The sequence below is a fragment of the Mus pahari genome, chromosome 14 (assembly GCF_900095145.1).
Source record: "Mus pahari chromosome 14, PAHARI_EIJ_v1.1, whole genome shotgun sequence".
Lineage (NCBI taxonomy): Eukaryota > Metazoa > Chordata > Mammalia > Rodentia > Muridae > Mus > Mus pahari.
Genome location: NC_034603.1, coordinates 29,066,748 through 29,088,390, shown reverse-complemented (window position 1 = coordinate 29,088,390; position 21,643 = coordinate 29,066,748). Strand labels below are relative to the sequence as shown.

The window sequence follows — 21,643 nt, the reverse complement described above, 5'->3', positions numbered from 1 at the left end:
AGAAGAAGAAGAAGAAGAAGAAGAAGAAGAAGAAGAAGAAGAAGAAGAAGAAGAAGAAGAAGAAGAAGAAGAAGAAGAAGAAGAAGAAGTGAGGTTCCATCCAGGCAGATGCTAAAGCAAACAAAGGCTCTGAGGCCAGGATGGGCTGCACAGTGTGCAGTATGAGAAGGGGTGGGTGGGGCAGGAAGTTAGGGGCCCATTGGGAAGGCAACTTGGTGCCCTGCCTTTGGACACATGAACCACCCTCAGTCTCCCAGATCCAATCCACAATTGGAGTTTAGCTTGCTCATCTCCACTCCTGAAGTCCTTCCCAGGCTGGGAGGTGGGGGGCAGGAAAGAACATGAAAGTGGGGAGATCCGCAGAAGGTAAGAAAAGGGTGTCATGGCACTGTCCCCTCTGTTACTTTGTCTAGTACCACAATGGTACTAGATGGCTGTCATTAAAGATGAGGCTTGGGAACCCCACCTTTCAAAGGTGAAAAGTGGGTCCCCTCAAGCTGTTCTGACTCTACTTGTCACCAACCTCAACACTCAGGTTTCTGCAACCCTTCCAGCACCACAGCTGCCTGCATGCACAGCGGGGTAGTGACTACACAGCTTGTAGCAGCCCACAGTGCTTGCCACTAGGCCAGATCACAGCCCTTAACACCTATGACACCCTGGAGGTCCTCCTAGGGTCTTCCTGGGCCTAGGATCTGGTGCCCCCTTAGGGCCACTGACCACACTGCCATCTTTTCAGAATGTATCAGAGTGTGACACATGCCACCACCCTTTTACAGAACCTAAGACTTAGGAGGCAAGCACCATGTCCACAGCCAGCCTTGGCATAGCAGGGGTCGGGATTCAGGGCTCAAGAACTGCAAGGACAGAGACCCAGAGTCACTGGCAGAAATCCGTGCCACAGGCTTGGCTCAGTACCACTTCCTACAGGAAGCCTTCTCGGACTGTGTGCCTCTCAGCAAGGTCTTAGGGAGATAACTGATGCAAGAGGCAGGAGCTGCCAAGTGCCTGAGCTGGTGCCTCAGGCCCTGATGTTCCCCTCCTGCTGCCCCAGGCCATAAGCCTAGACTTCAAGAAAGTGGTCAATCTGAAGGGAACATGGGCTTCACTAGCAGGTCTCTGTCCTGAAAGCTCCCAGGGAAACTCTCATGCTTGGCACAGGAGGAGTGAGAGTTCTGCTCTGCACCTACTGCCTGGGCCTCTCAACAGCCTTGGCAGTCACTTCTGGGAAAGGGGAATCTCCATTCAGAGGTGCCTGGCTCTAAGCAGGCTGGTCAGTTCATACCTGGGCTGTGTGTCTGGGTGAAGCCATGGGACACCCTCTGGAGCAGCTGGTGAGGCTCTCAAGTGAATAAGGCTGCTCCTGCCTGCCTGCCCTCCTGCCGCCTGCTGCATCTTTCAGGGAAGATGGAAGGCTGGGGGAGTGGCAGTGGCGGGGCCTTTCTACATCAGCTCCTGGTGGTAGCCTGCTCTAGGCCACTCACTTTTACCTCAAAGGCACAGCATATGTGATGAATCTTTGTCATGGTGTTCAGATCTTTTTTTTTTTTTAAATTCATGTCTGAGTCTTCTATGTTCATATACGGTACATGCCAGAAGAAGGCATCAGATCCCATTACAGATGGTTGTGAGCCACCATGTGGTTGCTGGGAATTGAACTCAGGACCTCTGGAAGAACAGCCCGCGCTCTTTAGCGGCTGAACCATCTCTCCAGCCAATGTTCACGTCTTTAAAATGGACCTAAGCATCCTGCCTCTCAACCACAGCAATTGAAGCATTACTGACATTGTTGTGTGCTCAGTGCCTACCTAGGGCATCTTCGAGTGCACAGCAGACGGCATACACTACCACTGATGTGTGTAGCATCTTCACTGTCACATGGCCTGAGGCATGGTGCATGCTCTTCTAGAACATTCCCCAAGATCAGGCCAAGGGCTGGAAAGCAGGAAATTTATTCAGAATATGGTTGGGAAACATACACAGGGAATTGGAGCTAGGGTGGCAGCATAGACAGTGGCCCCAAGAGGGCACCAGACGCTAGGCCCAGGGAGACCCTAGGGGGACCTCCAGGGTACCATAGGTGTCAAGGGCTGTGATCTGGCCTAATAGTAAGTACTGTGGGCTGCCACAAGCTGGTGCACTCTCCCCACAGCTGTGTAAGCAAGCAGCTGTGGTATTACAGAGGCTGTAGAATGGAGCCTGGGAAACACTTGGCACAGCCAATAGCTCTTGCCTCATACAGAGGTCAACATATCTGTGTGCAGCTGTCAACACGCGTGCAATCTGTCTGCTTTTGCATGTGCACATGCATGAGCAGATCTGCTCACACTGGTAGTGCCGTGTACACCCGGACTCTGTGTCTGCTCCCGTGTGTACACACGGTGGTCGTGAACACATACACCTTGTTCAGGGCTAGACAGTGGGGCAGATGCACACACCCAACCCAAGTGATGCTGCAGGGTGGGAGAGAGATGGTCTGGTCACCTTGGCAACGGGCAGTATCTGGCTAGTCTGGGACAGCTTTGGTTCAAAAGAAAAAAAGGGAAAAAAAATCCAAGCACTAAGCACAAAAAGAGGCTGCGTGAAAAAAAGGGAATTGGGGGTGGGGGTTCATCCCAGCAGCCCCAGACCAAGTGGACCTAGCTGAGTCCCTAGGTATAGAGTCCTTTCAGAGGCTTGGAAAGCCCACTCAGGGACAGCCAACAGGGACTAAGTGTCCTAGGGTAATGCTACTGGAGGTGAGGGGGACATGCTCTCAGGGTTACCGAGCCCCAGAAGGCACTTGGCACTCTGTAAACACAGGCATGCTGGGCTGCGCCTGCACAAAAGTCACCAGTTCTGACAATTAATGCACTAATTGCACATGCTGTCCACAGCCAGTGCATTAGCCCAGATCATGTGGTGATTTATTCACGAGAGCTTCCAATCTCCTGTCTGCCCCCAGCTTCTGGCCTCAGCTGCCTCTCTGCTGGGCGAGGAGGCTGGCTGGCAGGGAGGGAGGCAGACACTTCCCCGAGCCTTGCTTGAAAACCTTGCAGAGTGCTGTTTGTGTCCCATCAGATAAGAGTGCTCAGGACCTCCGGGGAGCCACTCCCAGCAGACAGCGGCAGCTGTAACCTCCAGTCTGGTGGAGGGGGCAACAGCAGGGAAAGGCCTCTTCTCCAGTCTGAGGAAGTGGGGTTTCTGAGGTAGTCACTGCTCAAGAGCCCGGGGCTGCGATCTTCTGCACAGTAATTGAAATTCCCCCAGACTGCTACAGAGCATGGCCTGCAGGGGGATTCAGAAACTACCCTCCCTTGATGGAAGAGGAAACTGCTACTCAGAGATGTCAAAGGACTCACTCAGCTAGACAGCCTGTAAGCGTCAGAAGCATGTGGCTTTAGAGCCAGTGTCAATAAGGTCCCGTCCTTTAGGCTCTCTAGCTCAGTTCTGAGGGGTCCGTGTCATTAGAACACTTTAAAGACCAGGAAACTGAGGCTCCGAGAGCTAGAGATATGGCGTGAGGTCACACAGGTAGGAGAGGAAGTAGACACGTGACTTTGATGAACAGTCAGGCTCTGGGTAATCCTGCCCCCCCAAACTGTGACCCCCAGGACTAAAGCCTCCAAGGCACCTGATTGCAGCGTCCAAGGAGCTGTGCCAGGAATGTGAGAACAGTTCAAGGTGGTCCGCGCCACTACTGCCCAAGCCACACCCAGGGAGGATGCCCTCCCCTGTGCCTCTGTATACCCCGTCCACCAGCCCTGGAGACCAGCTTGGCTAGCTGTGACTACCAGACCCGGGACAAAAGTATGCAGGACCCCCAAGTCAGAGCAGCAACTTCAGGTGGAAATCACAGTTACCATTCTCAAGAGAGGCCCCTCCCTCACTCAGGCTCGCACGGGCCCTGCACAGCAGCGTTAGCTTAGGGGGTGGACCGAGGCCCCCCATATGCTCCCTACAGCACCCTGAGGGCCTCTCTGGAGATGTGTGGGAATGCCAGGCCACTCTTACTGGGCCACAATCACCTTGTCTGTGAGGCACCAACTCCATCTTTGAGATCTGAGGTAGCCACGAGGAATGACCGTCGTGCACACTGTTCACAGAGCGGGAGGCAGAGCAGACAGCACACTTTGGAGATCAACCCTGGAATTCCTTGGCTGTGTAATCTTAGGTCCCCAGCCACCCCTCTCTGAGCCTGTCTTCCCGTCTGCTGAAGATTTCTCCCAGGACTCGGACAGACCAGAAGTCTGGGTTTTGCAGTCCCCATCACTATAGGGGGCACCTCTGAATGACCTCAGCTCCTGTCTGCCTCCCACAGTTCTAGCTACAAGCCAGACATGGAAGAGGCCCAGGTACAGCAGTGGACATCTGGGACTGGCGACTTAGGCCCACAACCTAGCTGTTCCTGTTCCACATAGCAAGGGAGGGCAGAGCACACCTGACTCTGCCACCTCGTGGAGAGGTTACAACCACTCCCCAACCTACACCAAACCCCAAATGCTCTCTTCCTCTCTGGGCTAGTTCACAGCTTTTACTCCACACTCTGCTGCTTGGCCATAGTAAGATCTCGGGCAGGTCGCTCGCTATACCTCTCCTGCCTCAGTTTCCCCAAGCCACAATTGGGCATGATTGGAGTGAGGACCTCCAGGTTCATAAGGAGGTTAGTGTTGAGCCTGGCAAAGAGAAATATCACCAACTGCCATCATTTCTGCCTACATACTTTGCTGTAGGCCTAACAGGGTGTAAAAAGTTTCTGAAGAAACAGATGGACATTTTCTGAGAGTTCCCCCTTGACGACGCCTGCTCCTGTAGCACACGCCTCCTGCTCTTGCAGGGCCATCCCTCCCAGAATGCCCGTGGCCTGCCTACTGTCTTCTTCCCACACTTAGCTTCCAGCCAAGCTTCTGATGTGGACTCCTCTGTGGACTTCTTAGTCACCCGCAATGTGAAGGCACACCGGGGCCTCCCTAAAGGTTTGCAAAACAGTGATCCAGAGCCTTGTCCCCAGATACCAAACACGCTGAAGCCTTAAAAGAGCAGTGTGAGCCAGGCACATGCCATTCCTAGCACTCCCCAGGCAGAGGCAGATGGATCTCTGTGAGTGAGGTCAGCTTGGTCTACTGAGTGAGTTCCAGGACAACCAAGGCTGTTAGAGAGAGAGAGAAGGGAGGGAGGGAGGGAAGAGCAGTGTGAGGGAGATACTGAACTTTTACAGACATTTACCATCAAGGAAACTGGGTTACAGGGAACCAGCCTACAGATACTGGAGATCTGGAATAGACTAATGGCCTGAACCTCAGCCCCTTCTCTAACCCAGCACAGTAAGCTGTCGTAATGGCTGTCACTAGTCACTAGCAGTGCCCACACTGATGATGGCTCTGAGCTTAGAGAAACCACATTGCAAGGATCACAGGCTTCAATGAACCATCTCTGAGAGTCAAAGAGAGTGGAGACAGACCCAGAAAGTAAACTGTGCACCCCTGGCCACTGTGGCCTCATCTGTGAAGTGAGAACTGAAGGACTCGGGGATTCAAGCCCAAGGCCCTCAACAGAACAATACCCAGCAGACAGTTGGGAAATGACAAGGTAGAGCTCCTCCCTGCCTGTGCCCACCAGATCCCATCATACCCCACAAGGCACTATAGTACTTGAGCTGGACTGATGACCAGCAGACAGTACTGGACCCATCACAAGAACACAGGAGCAAAGGGAAGAACTTGACCAAAGGAGAAGCCACGGAAGTTAAGGGAGTGGGAAGGGGCCCATGAAAAACAAGGTGCCATCCGGAAAGACCTGAGTCCCAGGAGAAGGTATATGAAACAGGTCACATTCAGGGGGCGCTAAGGATGGACAGAGTTAAGCAACGCTGGTCCTGGGGTGTAGCCAACCATGGGAACGGTTTGTGAGCCCTGAACCTGGGCTCTGAGGGCTGGACCCTTCAATCCTGGCTCAAGAGAGTACCAGAGGCCTCAGAGAATCCTTCACGCCTCTGTGAGCCTGTGGCCTCATAGGCAAAGGAATAGAGCCCTAGCATCTTGTGGGGTTGTGATGGAGGTACAGTATGTCAGCACACACAAACTTCTAGAGCCGTGGTTCTCAGCCTTCCTAAGGCTGCGACCCTTTAATACAGTTCCTCGTGGTGTGGTGACCCCCAACCCTCATAAAATTATTTTGGTTGCTACCTCATAACTGTAACTGGGCTACTTTTTAAAATCATAATGTAAAATCTGTTTCCTGATAGTCTTTTTTGTTTGTTTGTTTTCTTTTGTTTTTCAAGACAGGGTTTATCTGTGTAGCCTTGACTGTCCCAGAATTCACTCTGTAAGTCAGTCTAGCCTGAAACTCACAGAGAGAGATCCGCCTGCCTCTGCCTCTGCCTCCCAGTGCTGGGATTAAAGGTGTGCACCACCACCCAGCTCAGTTTAGGCCTCTTGTGAAAGGGCCTCTGACCCACCTCCACAAAGGGATCAAAATCCACAGGTTGGAACCGATGTTTTAGACAGTTCAAGCTCCCACTCTGTAGGCTTCTGAGCCCAGAAGACCAGGATACGGCTGGGGTAGAGGTGAGCCGGACATGGGGAACAAGAGGTGCAGACTTACAAAGAAGACACAAGAGATGCCAGAGACACGTGGACTTGGGGTTATGGGCCTGGTCCCCAAGGAACAGTTCTGTCCAAGTAGTGTGCTACCCTGGTCAAAGAGCCAGGGGGTGGCGTTCCACTGGAACCCTTGTGCCTTGGATTTGTAAGCAGGGCCTCCTCCTTCTGTAGCTATCTGTGCATACAGGACCCCTCCCTCCCAGCCTAAGTTCAGATACACTAATGTGTGGTCACAACGCTGACCCTACCAAAGCCCTCCTGGGTTCCCTCAGGCCCTCCACCTGGGTTCATGGTGCGTTCTGCATAGTGTCTGCCCACCCCATCTGCACTGCCTAGCTAAGGCCCCACCTTCTGAGCTCGCTGATCTAGCATCCCCTGTTTGAGGCTACTGGGTTGTGAGGAAGGCGTGGCTCTGCGACCATCCTCCCACCCCACACATCAGTACCCCAAGGCTGATGAGAGACAGGTGGCTTGGAGTCCCTCCAGAGCCAGGCTATGGCAGTGTCCTGGGGGAGGAGGCTTCTGTCGGTCCTCACGACTAACAAGCTGAAAGGGGGTAGGGACTTAAGCTGTACTCCCTCAAAACAGCTGCAGCTGAAGGTGGAGCCCAGAGAGAAAAGCCCTGTGGGGCATCAGTCCGTCTGTCATTTTCTTGGCATCCCATTACAGCAGCCAGACCAGCCTTCCCTGCGGAGCCCAGGCCAGTGGAGCTGGCACTACCCAGTGCACACATGCTGGCACACATGCAAGGATGATGACCCAGTCTGTAACCCAATGGAGAATGGCCCTCCTGCTCTGTGCCTGCTTTCCCTTTACTGGCAACATCAATCGCTCTGCCCCACCCTCTTCTCCCTGTCACCCTTCAGCTCATTTCCCTGATTTAATGGTCTCTGCTCACATGGTCATTCTCGCCTTGACACACAAGTTCTGTGGAGCAGGACTGTTGGTCACCCAGTGTCCTAGGTAATAGGTGAATGGTCACCCCTGGAAAGACACATGCCTAAGAAGTCTAGAGAGAGAAACCAGTTTCAAAAGAGAGCCCTGGATATAGCAATAGATTTAGGTAGCCAGAGCGGACGAGGACCCGTGGACAAGAGAGTGAGACTCCACCTATAGGAAAGGGCTGAGAAGATCAAATGAGCGACTGTGCAGTAAGCCAGTGAGTTCTCTTTTGATATTCTCAGAAAATCAAACCATCCACAAAGTCTAAGGCTTTACTGGGAAGGCTTGAGCCCAGGATCTAGAGGGTGGAGACAAGCACCAGGGGCTCAATTAGAAATGATTGACAGATTCAGTAATGGGTTGGGGAGTGAGAGTTCAGGATGCATCCTGGCAGGGGCAGAAGTGTTTGTGTGGCTGGAGGCCCCACAGCAGACTGCAGTTGTGTGGAGGGCTTTTTTGTATCCTTTGGCTCTTGTTCTCCTGAAGTCCCAGGGGACTTGGGTAGCAGTCAACTAATAATCTCTTTGGCTTTCAACACTACTCTAAGGGCTAGACCCTCCTCCTGGGAACACAGATGCTTCCATAGCCCTTGTGAAGTCAGGACCTAAGATGCTCACCTGAGAGCCTTTTGTGTTCCATATCAACCTCTTGAAGGCTTTCTCTGGGTCACAGGAATCTGTGGAAATGGCTGCTTCTCCACAGGACCTGGGATCCTTAAAGCCTAATGGAGGGATGGATACATCTGTGGGTGGATGGATAGATGGATGGATGGATGGATGGATGGATGGATGATGGGTGTGTACATATGTATGTATGTGTGTATGTATGTATATGGTTAAAAAAAAGTGGGAGTAGATGGATGGGTGGATGGATGGGAGTCAGGTGTATATGTGTATGTGTATGTATATATGTATGTATGTGCATGTATGAATGTATGTATGTAAAGAGTGGGGGTGGGTAGATGGATGTGTGGATGGGGGTCAGACGTGTAAGTTTGTTTGTATGTATGTATGTATGTGGAGGTAAGGAGTGGGAGTAGATAGATGAATGGGTAGATGAGTGGGGGGTCAGATGTATATATGTATATATGTTTGTACATGTATGCACATATGTATGTGAGTAAGGAGTGGGGGTGGGTAGATGGGTAGATGGTTAGAAAGATAGCTGGGTGGGTGGGTGGGTGAGTGGATGGATGGATGGATAGATGGATGGATAGATGGATGGACGACCAACAATTCAGTTATCTCCTAACTACCAGATTCTTAAACTGTACATTGTGACCCTGTATGGTAACTCAATGTAGGTTCCCAAAAAATGGCAATAGTAAGTATTTTGAACATGCAATGATCAAAACTCAATTCAAAGTCAGCGTGTCATGAATCATAGGTATTCACACAGAGCACTCCCATGATCCATTGCACAATCACTGCAGCCTTGGTTCTGAACATCTCACGCCACCTCGGCACCAAGCCACACAGCACCAACAAAACACTGCTCGAAACACCTTGCCTCAGATGTATGTTCTGAGCTTCAGTGCTTCTTATCACGCACAGTGTCCTGCTCTTACAGAAACATAGTAGAAAACAAAGACTTTAGATATTTTCTATTATATGTCTCAGCATATAATCATATCTTTGATGTATGGTGGTTTGAATGAGAAATGGCTCCATTGGTTCACCTTTGAACACGAGGCTCCCAGTTGGTGGCACTGTTTGGAGAGGTTATGGAGCTTTTAGTAGGTGGGGCCTTGCTGAAGAACATACTCTACTGGGGTGGGCTTGCGGGGTTTACAGTTTCAGCCTACTTCTGGTTCTCTCTCACACAGCTTCCTGCTATATGGCCACATTGTGCCCTTCCCACTGCTGTGGACTCTAGCCCTCTACAAACGGAAACTAAAACAAGCTCTTCCCTAAGCTGCTTTCAGTCATAGTATTCTTTTTTGTTTGTTAGTTTTTTTTTTTTAAGAATTCTTTATTTTTATGTATAGGAGTACACTGTAGCTGCCTTCAGAAGAGGGTATCAGATCCTGTTACAGATGGTTGTGAACCACCATGTGGCTGCTGGAAATTGAACTCAGGACCTCTGGAAGAGCAGTCAGTGCTCTTAACTGCAGAGCCATCTCTCCAGCCCCCATCAGACACGGTATTCTATCACAGCAACAGAGAAGTAACTAATGCAAATTGTACTGTGTTTGATTTTGAATGTTGTCACCAGGCAGGGCTATAGAGATGGCTCCGCAGTTAAAGAGAACTTGCTACTTTTATACAGAACCTGGGTTCAGCTCCCAGCCCTCAACTGGTGGCTTACAACTGTCTGTAACTTCAGTTCCGAGGGATCTGATGCACTCCTCTAACCTTCAAGGGTACCAGCTATGCATGCATGTGGTACGTAGAGACACATGGAGGCAAAACACTCATACACGTGAAATAAAAATATGTTAATATATATATATATATATATATATATATATATATATATTGCTGCCACCAGACATTGTAGTGCACATCTTTAATCCCTGTACTCCAGAGATAGAAACAGATAGATGTCTGTGATTTGAAGGCTAATCTGATCTATTAGGAATTCTAGGCCAAGGCTACACAGTGAGACCCTACTTCAAATTAAAACATCAAATTTTATTTTTTTTAAAAGTTAAAATGAATTTTGGTTTGAGATCGGCACAGAATTTTCAACCATTCCTGAAATGACCCTAAATATACTTGTGCCATTTTGTACCCTGTATTTATGCATGAAGGCATTCTCACCATTGACATTTATAAAATCAAAGTATCTATCAACTCTAAAAAAATGTTGTAGATACTCTCTGACCTAGAGTCTCCAACATTCAGCTAGGATTTAATTATTTATGTAAAATCAAGTATGTCCATCTCATTAGTATGCAAATTTGCTTTAATCTTTATTAAATGATGAAACTACACATATTCGAAAGAGTTGCTTAAAATAAATTTCTTCATGATTTACTACTAATAAATGCTTAGCCCATCTGATAGACCTCTATACCCAGGGTCACATGAAAATGTCTTGTGTAAAAGTGACCCCAGGTGGGAAAGGTTGAAGAAACCCTGCCCACAAGCAGCGAGTCTCACCCCATGGCATTCCAGGGCGTCATAGATCGGTAAAGAAATTCTTGAAAAGCCTGCTGTGCCCGTCTTCCATAGTCAGAGTCTAGGAGTACAGCTGTTAAGGCCAATCGGCTCCCAGGATGTGGAGCATTTGAAGAAGTCAGTGACAGCCCTGTGAGAGTAGTTATTGGAGGTACTCTGAGAAACTCAGAAAGGCCTTGACCTCAACCATGGCCCTGCCCCAGGATCCCAGCCCAAGGGGCCCAAGAAACAACTTGACTGTCCTCCAACCCGATCCAGAGCAAGGACAAAGCTGACCGGACCCGCCCACATTCAGAAGTTAGAACCACAGGGGGATAAATAGCCTCCGATCATACAGGCTGAGTATGATCCCTGACAGTGTTTCCTCTCTTTGAAGCCTCGGTTTCTCCACCTACGAAATGGTCCCCTACCCTCTAGAATTTTAAAACAGCTCTAAGGTGTGGCCAAGCAATCCTCTGGAACTATCAGTGTGAGAGGGAGATTTTGCCCTATTTTTCAGAGTACAGAATTGAGGCTTAGAGAGATGCCGCTGCTAGCTCCGAGTCACACAAAAAGGGGACAGCCCCCACTTAGATCTGGGCCAGTACAGTTTATGGTGCTCATGGCCTGTCCTACTACTCCCAGCCAAGCGGGATGTCTAAGAGCCTGGGAGAAGACCTCGGGCCAGGCACCTCCCACCAGCCCACAGCTCTCTTCAGGCTTCCCTTCAGACATGGAGACCTCTCTTCATGGCCTTTGGATGTTGACTGACATCTGGATTGACCATCTGCCTCCCCAGCCTCATCCCTAGCCTGTCTAGGACACTGAGCTTAAGGCGATAATTAAATGAGATAACATCTGGAAGCATTGAGAACACAGTGCCCCAGCACCAGCAGATCTGGTAACAGTCATTTCATGGTTCTCTTTAGATGCCAACTCTCAGGGAAATGTCATACCACTTCTCAAGAAACACTGGCACCGTGTGCATGCTAAAGTCCCCCCCACATACACACACACACACAAATATCCCGATAATAGCCTGGAAGGACCAAGAACACTGACATCATCAATTCAGCACATCTCCCCCCAGGACATGCCTGGTGGCAGGCAAGCAAATGTTTGGGCTGCAAGTCCGACGACAATGGGCTTTGGAGAAAACCAGGTGCTATGAATATCAATCTTGGACGCGGGGCACACAGAACGGAGGAGGCAGGCTGGTCACCGCACAGCCTCACTGCACCTTGGTTTTGGAATCTGCAAAGGAGTATCAGCTCCCTGTCTTTTGAGTCAGCTGTGATGACCCAGAAGGACAAGAAGAGAGACACGGCAGGAACTAACTATCTGACTTATTGACCAACCAGTGGGGTAGGATGAAGATCCAAGAACACCCTCCCCAAAGAGCTAACTCTCAGCATGAGCCACAGGAAGATGCCAGCCTGGATGATGTCTAAACCAAGAGAAATGAAAGCCCTTGTTGTCAAAGGTTGTGTTGTCAAATAAAGCATCAAGTGGCTGTGGCATGCACAAGCTCTGCTGACGTGGCCCCACACTAGTGTGTCACCAGGTGGGCTCTCAAAATCACAAAGAATTATTCCCTTTGACCTAGCTGAGTCATTACCAAAACCTGCTATTTAGAGGGCCCAGGCACAGTGACAGCCAGGGCTGGATGGAAATCTAGAAAGCTAATACATCAGAACGAGGAAGTTGACTAAGCATAAATTCAGTCTCTTGCCTGAAATACCAGACAAATCTCAAAACCATCTTGCCACAGAAAGTAATATTTCAGGGCTGGAGAGATGGCTCAGCAGTTAAGAGCACTGGCTGCTATTCCAAAGGACCCAGGTTCAATTCCCAGCACCCACATGGAAGCTTACAGCTGTCTGTGACTCCAGATTCAGAGGATCTGACACTCTCACACAGACATATATGCAGGCAAAACACCAGTGCACATAAAATTAAAAAATTTTTTTAAATGTACAAGGGGGCCTACCCTTCCATGTGCCCAGGTTATGTATGAATTCAGATTGCTCAAAACCACTCCAGAAAGAGGACCACTCCTGTCTCTGTGCTCCCAAAGGGAGACTGGACAGAGCGGCAGAGCCATCTGCCTAAGACTCACACATGGGAAATGGCAAAAACCAAAACAGAACCCTAATGCCATGTGTTTCCAAAGGATGCTGCTCCAAAGTACACCTTTTCTTTCCTTGTAAATGGTGGTGGTGGTGGCTGTGGTGTGTGCATGCGCGTGTGTACCGTGGCACACATGTAGAGGACAAAGGACAAGTGTCAGTCACCACTTTGTTCTTCCATCTTTAAATGGGTTCTGGGGGGTTGAGGCTTACATGGTTAGTGCCCTTGGGGCTGATCCATCTTGTTAACCTGTTTTTTTGTGTTTTAAGATTTTATTTTTTTTCTGGTGCTGGAGGTATAGATCAATGGCAAGAGGACTTGTCTACCATGTATGAGACCCTAGATTCCATCCCTAACTAAGAAGAGAGAGAGAGAGAAATTCTAGTAACAGAAAATTCCATATCACAAAAACTTAGCTTGTACAAAATTATTAAAAATAATCTATTTGCATTCAGACTCTGTATATAAGTTATAGTTGAAAAAAAATCCACACATGGATTTCATGGGGAGGCTTGGGTCCCCCAAGACATCTTATCACACATATTCCAAAACCTGAAAGACACTTCTGAAATTCAGTGAAGGTTGAAGCCCAGGCCATACTATATGAACCTCCAACACAGCAGCACCAGAACCATTTCGGGGCTTGTGCTACCTCCTGTTCACTTCTACCTTTCTCCGGGGCCTCACCCCTGACCCAGACAGAAGAGAAGGCATGTGAACAAGGTTGCCTTCCGTGCTCTAGGGTTCCCATTTTGTAGAGGCAGACTCTGGGGCACAGGTTCATGCAAAGACTCCCAGTACTTCTGATCCCCTGTCCCCTAAATCTATTCCCTATCAACCTCTACCTATTTAGGGTGTTTTGGCCCAGCTGCAGCCGAACCGAAGGCCAGCAGGAGGCAAATGGGTCAGGAGAGGACAGAACCTGGTAGTGTGGGCCTGAGCATTTGCTACAAGGTTAAGCTCAGGACCCCAACTGGTTGCGGCTGAGCTAGCCAGGCCCAGTCCAGCTCACATTCAGTAAAGCAAAGAGAGGGGATTGTGGATATGTTCTGTGATGTGGGCTGGGGGCCTGGGCCACTGTGGGACTACCACAAGGGCTCCTGGGGACACACCCAGTGGTCCTCAGGTTTCCCAGGGCCCAGGGAAAGTCCTGGCTGCTTTGACCAAACAGGTGTTGCCGACAGATTGAGACGCAGCAGGTGAGGTGTTGGCATGGCCAAACCTCCGGCTGCAAAATGGAGGGGGTGACAGAGGAGAGGAAGCCGCCCTTCCCTACCCTGACCACAGAGCCAAGTACAAAGGGCAGGAAATAATGATGCCTTGAGAAAAGGGAAGCATTGGTGCCCATTTCACAAGAGGGAATACTGAGGCTTGGCACATAAGAACACGATCATTATCACCTCCCCTGGAATCAGGGCATCACCCAATATCTAAACAGCATCTTCCTTCGCATCAAACTAGGATTCAGGGATGTCAGGGGACCAAGCAAATGGGGGGCAACCCAGAGGCAGAGTTGATAGTAGCAGCAGCCCTCCCCCAGGCAGAGGACTAACCATGTCTGAAGACCATAAAGGACCCAGTGGCCCTTCCTTTAGCCGGTCAAGAAAAAGGCAGATAGTGGATCAGGGACTTCCCCGCTTTAAGAAAAAGGGGTGGGCACTTCCCCCTTCAGATCCAAGCAAGACTTGCTCTGTCCTGAGGGAGTTTGCCAGCCCTAAATTCCATAGCACTGACAGATTAGACCACATAGAAGCTAGGGGGTTAAATGGGCGGGAGCTGAGCTCTTGGAGGAGATTAAAACACACAGCCCCCAGGTACCCCTACACTCTTTGAACCTGAATTCTGGGAATCTACGGGGTCTAAACTCCCTGGGAGCTCAGGAAGGATCTAGAACCTCTCTTGGGGTTAAGCTGTTCCAATTCTGCAATTCCAGGTTCCCTGCCTTAGACTGGTAAAAACTTCACAAAGAACCCATGATGTGCGAACTCAATGGCTCTGCAAGTTCAAAGGCTTCACGACTGGGATCTGCAGACTCGGTGACTCAGCCCTCATCTCCGAGACAGGAATGGAGCCCTGGGCTCAGTGGGCACTGGGCACCACATGGCCAGGATCCTGAAGCAGGGAACCAAGGGATGCATGGGTGGGGGAAGGGGAGAGGAACGGAGAGTACAGCTACACTCACAACGCGCTGAGAAAGACAGTCACCCAGAGAACATGGAGCGGGGGGGGGGGAGTGCAGAACTGAGAAGGGACTCATTTTCTACTCTTACTATTTAATTGTACCATGCAACACTCCCATAATTAAAGACTGTGATAATTAACAAAGGAATATGACCAAGTCCATGACTCCTCTGCTTGTCTATTTTATCTTCCCCAACCCTGAGAGATATCAGCCCCATGGGGCCCCCCACAAGGGAGGGCTTGTGTGCATCCACGGCCCCAGCCTCTCAGCACAGGGCACAGCACGTGCGTGTGCCCAAAGCTATTTGTTGAAAGTATAAATGATGCTAAAATTTGACATCCTCGGGGCCTGCGTCATAGCACTTGACAAGTCAAGACCTCTAGGATTCTCGGAGAAGAGAAAGGATGGAAGAGAAGGAGAAGAAATGCCCAGAGCTGAGCCAGACAGTAGTGCAAAGGAGGAGTCACCTCCAGGTGACCAGGTCACCCTGAGCTTGCCCCAGCCCTCCCAGGTCAATTTCTACCAAGTTGAAATGGAACCTCCCCCTCCTGCTGGAGACCCTAGAGCCTCAGGGAGCCAACAATGCCTATGCTTTCCATGTGACCTCGCCAGGCCAGGCCAAGCCCCCACAGGCTTCCACATCCTCTCACAGGCCTGAGTGGAAGGCTGGCCTTGGCCTGGAACCAGAAGCCCAGAGGCAGAGGTCGGGGCAGGGGGGTGGTGGTGCAGCGGCTGCCACCCAGAACGCCAGCTGCTGGCAGTGATTTATTTTTGCTTTAAGTGCTGAAGAATTGCAGGGCTGGAGCAGCCAGCTTAGGGGGGCCTGAGCTGCAGCTGGAAGGAGCGGGAGGTAGGCAGGGGTGAGGGCATGCCTCTGGCCTGGGCCCCATGGCTTCTCGAGGACTCTCTACTGACCTCTCAGACTCGCTGGCCCACATAGCCCAGCACCCCAGCTTCCATTCACCCCGCCCCCACCCCATCACCAAGTCTCCACACAGCTAAAAAGAGGGCAGAGGACAGAGATACCAAACTCACTTCTAAAGGGCTATGGGACCCTTCTCTGGCCTCAGGGGACCCACTCCCACAAGGGGGTGCCATGTCAGCCCCACTAGAAAGAAGACTTGCCCAATCCGGTTCAACCTTGATTTGGTCGCTCCTTTGTCTCCAGGTGAGCCTCAGAAGATAGGACCCCAAGCCCCTTCTACCCAGTCACCAGAAGTCATGGAGATATCCAGGAAAGAGGAGGAAGGCCATACACTGACCACAAGAAAATGTCAGGTTTTTCTTCACCACAGGGGACAAGCCTAAGTTGTTGACTGCAACTCTGAAGAACTAAAACATGTATAAAACATGGAGGTCATGTTCAAGGGACTAGAATGGGAGATTAAGAAGCACGGCCCAAACTCCAGTGGCCAGTGAGAGTCGGGGTACCCCATGACACCTCTCAAGGCCAGGCTGAATTAGGAAGGCAGGTAGCAAAACCCACAACCTAGGAGAGTGGCGAGGAGCCAAACGTCACCTCGGCTGGCCTCCGTGTGCTCACACTTACAATAAGACTCACTACTCCCGTGCAGCTGGGGTGGGGCTATCCTGAGCTGGAGGCAGCCAGGCTCCGACAGGAGACAGTGTGAGCAGAAAAGCTCCAGCTAGACTGGTTCAGACTCTACTCTTACTGCTCAGCCGCAGGCTGTCAGGGCAAGGGTTCAAAGCACAGCCCCGACCCCCCAGCTCAGGCTCCACACAAGAACTATGCTGGCACCTCCGGAGACTCTGTAGCCTCACCTACAGATGCGCACAGTTGCCACCACGACAAGATGAGCGCAGCCTGGCAGGCAGCAGACAGCTGAGACCGCACAGCCACCCACTGTATATACTGAGCACCTGCTGTCCGCTGCCTATTGCCATTGGCCCAATGGGCACAGCTGTGGGCTTATAGCCCAAGACAATGAAGAAAATAGACAATGAAAACACTAGGGGCAGATGGCACTGGGTTCTATGGTGAGAAAACAGTGGTACAGAGGGGAAGGGGCATAGCTTTGCTGCCATGAGTAATTGTGGGGACAGGCTACAGGAAAGAAGTGGCATTGGTCAGCATATGAGTGTGGAAAGGAAAGGGTCATGTGCATACCTGGGAAGAAGTGGTTCTGATGAGGGAATAGTGCAGGCATAGGCCCTGATGGAGCCCAGGCCTGCCATGTTGAATTCATGGCAAGGAGGGCCAGGAAAGAAGCAGAAGCAAGGGCACACTGTGAGAGAGGCCAGATCGGAGCCACTGAAGTGCTGCCACCCAGAGCCAGTCAAGCACACAGTAGGTACCTGAGCTGCAATGGCCTGCCACTCCATACCTTTTACTGTTTATCCTGTGACCATCTCCAAGTCCGAGCTCTTCCAAGAGACGGGGCCACAGGTGAGGAATAGAGGGGACCCTTCAGCTGCCCGAAGCTTGTAGGGGACATTAGGGAGCTTCCAGGCCAGACCCACAAGGCCACACCCACCCTCAAGAAGCAGCTGATACACAGCAAGAGCAGAGCTGCTCCTGGGGCAGCTGAGAAAGGCACCCATTCCTATGCCTACTGGCCAGGCCCATGGAGCCGTGTTTGGTACTATAAGCTCGGAGGCTAACGAGGGTGCAGGGCCAGGATCTCTGAGGTCCCCATGGCCTCACGCCTCAGCAGTCAAGCAGGAACACGTGAGCTTTAGGACATCTCTGTGGGTGAGAATGGGCCCACGGAACAACCCAGAGTAGAAGGCCAGCATCTGAGGCCACCTCCACGGAAGGCCACTTCTCCCTAACCAGTTTGCCTTGCAGCCAAAGGGCGACTGGGCTGCACTGTGCTCCCCAAGACTTGGGCACCAGAAGTCCACAGTTCTCCATCATGGGGTCCCCTCTGGAGACTCCCAGTCTTGCCAAGCCTACAATACCCTTATAGGCATGGTTAAAGGCTCTCTTCCCCTTCTGCATCCTGGGCATCCAGGCTGGGCTTCCAGGCTTCAGTCCCAGCAACTGAAGGAGCACCTGTGTGTTCCTTGCTCCGCCAACCTCTCGAACACCCTCCCCCCATTTGCAACTCAAACCAAATCTTCCCTAACACAGTGAAACTGACTGATGGAATGGTTCCTTACTGTTTCTGTATGCGGGACACTCCAGAGAGCTCACACCCACTACAGCTCCGGCTGCATCACAAGAAGGCTGCCATTGAAGCCGCAGGGGACGTTTATGGAACACTAACCTCATGCCAGGCTTCATCGGGTCCCAAAGAAGTCACTTCCTGGGAGACAGGGAGGCAGGTGGGCCTTAGGGCTTAGTGGGAACTTCCCCTGGGGTAGATACTGCCCTCAGCAAATGTGTCTGTGAGCAGCAGAAAGGTGCAGCCTGTCCCTGGGAGAGCCCCAGGCTTTGGGTCAGAAGCACACAGGCTACCACAGAAGCTCCAACACCTCCTGGCCTCCGTTCCCATCCACAGAGTAGAGAGAATTCAAGCCTCTGCACTGGCAGGCCATTAACAAATTAAATTAGCTGGCCCAGCTCTGGGCCCTCAACTCCTTCCCGGGGCCAGTTCCTCTGGAAAAGCCCCTTTGTCACCACAGCTCCTCTGAAGCATCAGCAGCCACGCCTGAACCCAGTCCCAGACAGCTCCCTTTATCTGCTGTTTTCACCTGCTGTCTGCCTGCCCCCTTACCCTCTGCTCCCCCGGCAAGCCTCCCGAGACATAGGCTTAGCTTCCCCCTCCTGCTGCCCATGAGCTGCCCCCTTGTCTGCCTCTCGTCAGTCCCTGGCAGGACTCCAATGACAGTCCACAGGGGAGGGGTAACTGTGCCCATGTTTCACTCACAGCACAGCCCTGGACATGGCCCAGCCACAAGGCCCAGCTGCATCTGTTGCAGGAAGGGTCTTGACCAGAGCAAGAGTTAGGATCAGGGAATTGAAAGTGACTATTGAGCAAAGCTCACAGGATACTAGCGGACCCTGCCCGGGGGCTAGCAAGGACCACAGAGATGGCTGAGACTGGTGATGCAGTCACTTCCACAACGCCTTTGTGCCAAGGCCTTTGGGTGCTATGACTGGTCATACCAACTATGGCCCCAGGCACCGGAGGCCTGACTGAGCCAGAGGAAAAAGTCTGCTGACTGTACTGGCCCCAGTGTTGCAGAGCCTAGAGGTGCCACTGTGGCCAGTGTTGTTACTGTTACTGCTGCCATGTTAGTTCACTGCTAGAGGGCCACTCAGTACTGCCTGGTCCTGCCTAGGGTAGAGCACAGAGAAACATGGGAGTCTTCATACAAAAGCCTTTCTGATTTGGGAAAAATGAGGCAAGCCTTCTGTTTCAACCTAACATGTTGCATGGCTCTGGAAGAAGCTGCCACAGATACCTCTCCTAACACGGCACAGCCTCCTAAACCTCCCTCCACTAGACACACATCTACAGGAGACCTTGCCTAGAGAGCCCAGTGACAGAGGACAAATCCATCACGCCATTGTGCCCACCCAATCCAAGACAGATGGGAACAATTAGGGCTTGAAGTACACAAATGTCAGTCCCGTGTGAACTCTGTATTTACAAGGCACTTTCTGTATGCATGTATCTCAATGGAGAAGATGGTCCAGCAACACCAGCACTACCTACCTTGACCCTAAGGATGTCTGAGCCTCTCTCCATTCCCACTATGCTGAGGCTGGTCTGGTGGGCCATATGCCCACAGCCATGCCTTTATTTTCTCAAGTGGCTCAGCCTATCCAGGGTCACCTGCTATGGCAAAGACCCTTGTGTCTCCTGACCAATTGGAGGGACCCCTTGAACACAACTGATGATTTCCCTGAGAAGTCTCTTTGGGGTTCCCCTACAGGCCCTGAAGGGATACAGAGGAAGGAATACTCAAGGAGGAGCCTGGTGCTCAGATCCGCCTCCCCTCCCTGGCCCTCTCCTGTTCATGGGCAGATTCTGGTGAAGGGGGTTCCAAATCAGCCACCTGGTGCAGTGCCAGGCTGGAGTGAGTCTAGTCAGGTGGGACAGCAGCCAGGGCGGGCTTTTGCTTATCTCTCAAAGAGTGTGTAAAGGCTGGGAGCCTAAGCCTTGTGGGTTCCTACCTTGGAGGAGGCGGCAGCTGATTTCAGTGAGCATATGGGCACCTAAGCAATCCAGAGAGCTGAAGCCTCTAACCAGTGCTCAGGAGGTAGATGCCAAGGCCAGAAAGTCCCTAGATCCTTACTGCCAGCTTCAGACTTGGGTACAGGTAGTAAGGAAGAAACTAGAAAGGGCCAAAGGCAGTGTCACACTCCGGGGATGGCCAGAAGGGCAGCCCCAACACCACCAGGTCTATGCACTAGGGCAGCAGAACCTCCTAGAACTGGAGGCCTTCACCAAACTGACACTTTCATGTGAGCTCTGAGGTTGTCACAGGATGTGTGCACAAACTAAAGCAGGGACAGATGTCAAGGGCCTCAGCTCTCAGGCTCTCCCCCAAAGCTCTTCTGAGGCTCGCCATCTCAGCTGCCTCTTCCAAAGGGTTCCCCTACAGGACACCAGAATAGACTTGTGCGTCTAGGAGAGACTCTTTGCCCTGAGCCCCTTTTGGGCAAAAGGTGCCCTGGACTTGCAGGCTAGATGGATGGTTAAGAACCACCTCCAGAATATTTTTACTCCATTACAGCACAGGCGATGGGAAAGAAATGTCTCCAAAGATCCCAGGTCTTAGCAGGGAGCATTCTCAGGTCCTTAGCCAAACCTGTGCACTCACTCTGTACCCCATCTTGATCACAGGTCTCTCGGGTAAGGTCACGCCTAGGACCGTTGCCGCGCGCAAAAGTGGCTCCGCCCGCTGCCTTACAAGCCCCCTCCAATCCAGCCGACCGTGGGGGATCAAGAGCTCCTCAAAGTTTCCGAGAGCCGCCCCTCCCGCCCCCGCAACACACATATACACCCCGGGAAAGACGTTAGCCCGGAGCAAAGTTCCCTGATGGCTGTAGCCCGAAACATGGCAGGGGAAGAAAAGCTCTCTGTCAGCATTTCATCTGGTGGTTCACCACGGGAAAAGAGAAAAGGGAACGGAGGGAGCTCTTCTGCCTCACCTTCCCTGTTGCTGCACCACCCACCCCTCGCTCACCCGGGGCAGGAAGCTGTCTGCGGGGAACTCGGGCCGACCGGGTGGGCCGTGCGCCCGCGGCCGCGCTCTTACCTCGGTCAGTGGCCGGGGCGCGGCGCGTCCCGCGTCCTCCAAGCTCCGCGCGGCCGTTCCGGGTCCCGGCCGCCGCTGCGCTGGCTGCATTGCCACCGTTGCCGCCGCCGCCTCAGCGCAGCCCCTGGGAGCGCTCCACGCCGAGGGGCGCGTCGCTCCCGGGCGCTGGGTGCCACCAGCCAGCCATAGGTCGGGGGCGCACGCCCAGACGGCGCCCCCAGCCACTCGGCGCTCGCTCCGGGCTCGCCGCTGGCTTCTGTCGCTCAGTCCCGCGACAAGAAGCGCCGACCCACCCCCTCCCCCGCCGCAGTTATCTGATCCCGGGCAGGGCCGGGCGCGCTCCCCTGAGCCGGGTGTGGGTGTCCTGCACCTCCCAGCGGGCTTCGATCGTACAGGGCACCCTCCCCCGGCGACCGTTCCCAGGGAGGCGGTGGCAGCGCAGTCGCGGCGTGGCCGGGGGAAGACGGAGAACGAGGAATGGAGGGCGAGGAGGCGGCGGGAGGCAGAAGCTCTGCGCGCACCCAGCTCCGCGC

General features: G+C 52.2%; 1 protein-coding gene across 1 annotated transcript in view; it reads right to left on the bottom strand.

Annotated features, from left to right (window-relative positions):
• The window catches only part of Kcnj12 (potassium voltage-gated channel subfamily J member 12), a 45,243-nt gene extending 23,846 nt beyond the window's left edge, over positions 1 to 21,397 (bottom strand). Inside the window, exon 1 of the mRNA XM_021213130.1 lies at positions 21,111 to 21,397. The gene's annotated coding sequence lies outside the window, so the exon portion shown is untranslated. The remainder of the gene's footprint in view (positions 1 to 21,110) is intronic.
• Positions 21,398 to 21,643: the final 246 nt, after the last annotated feature.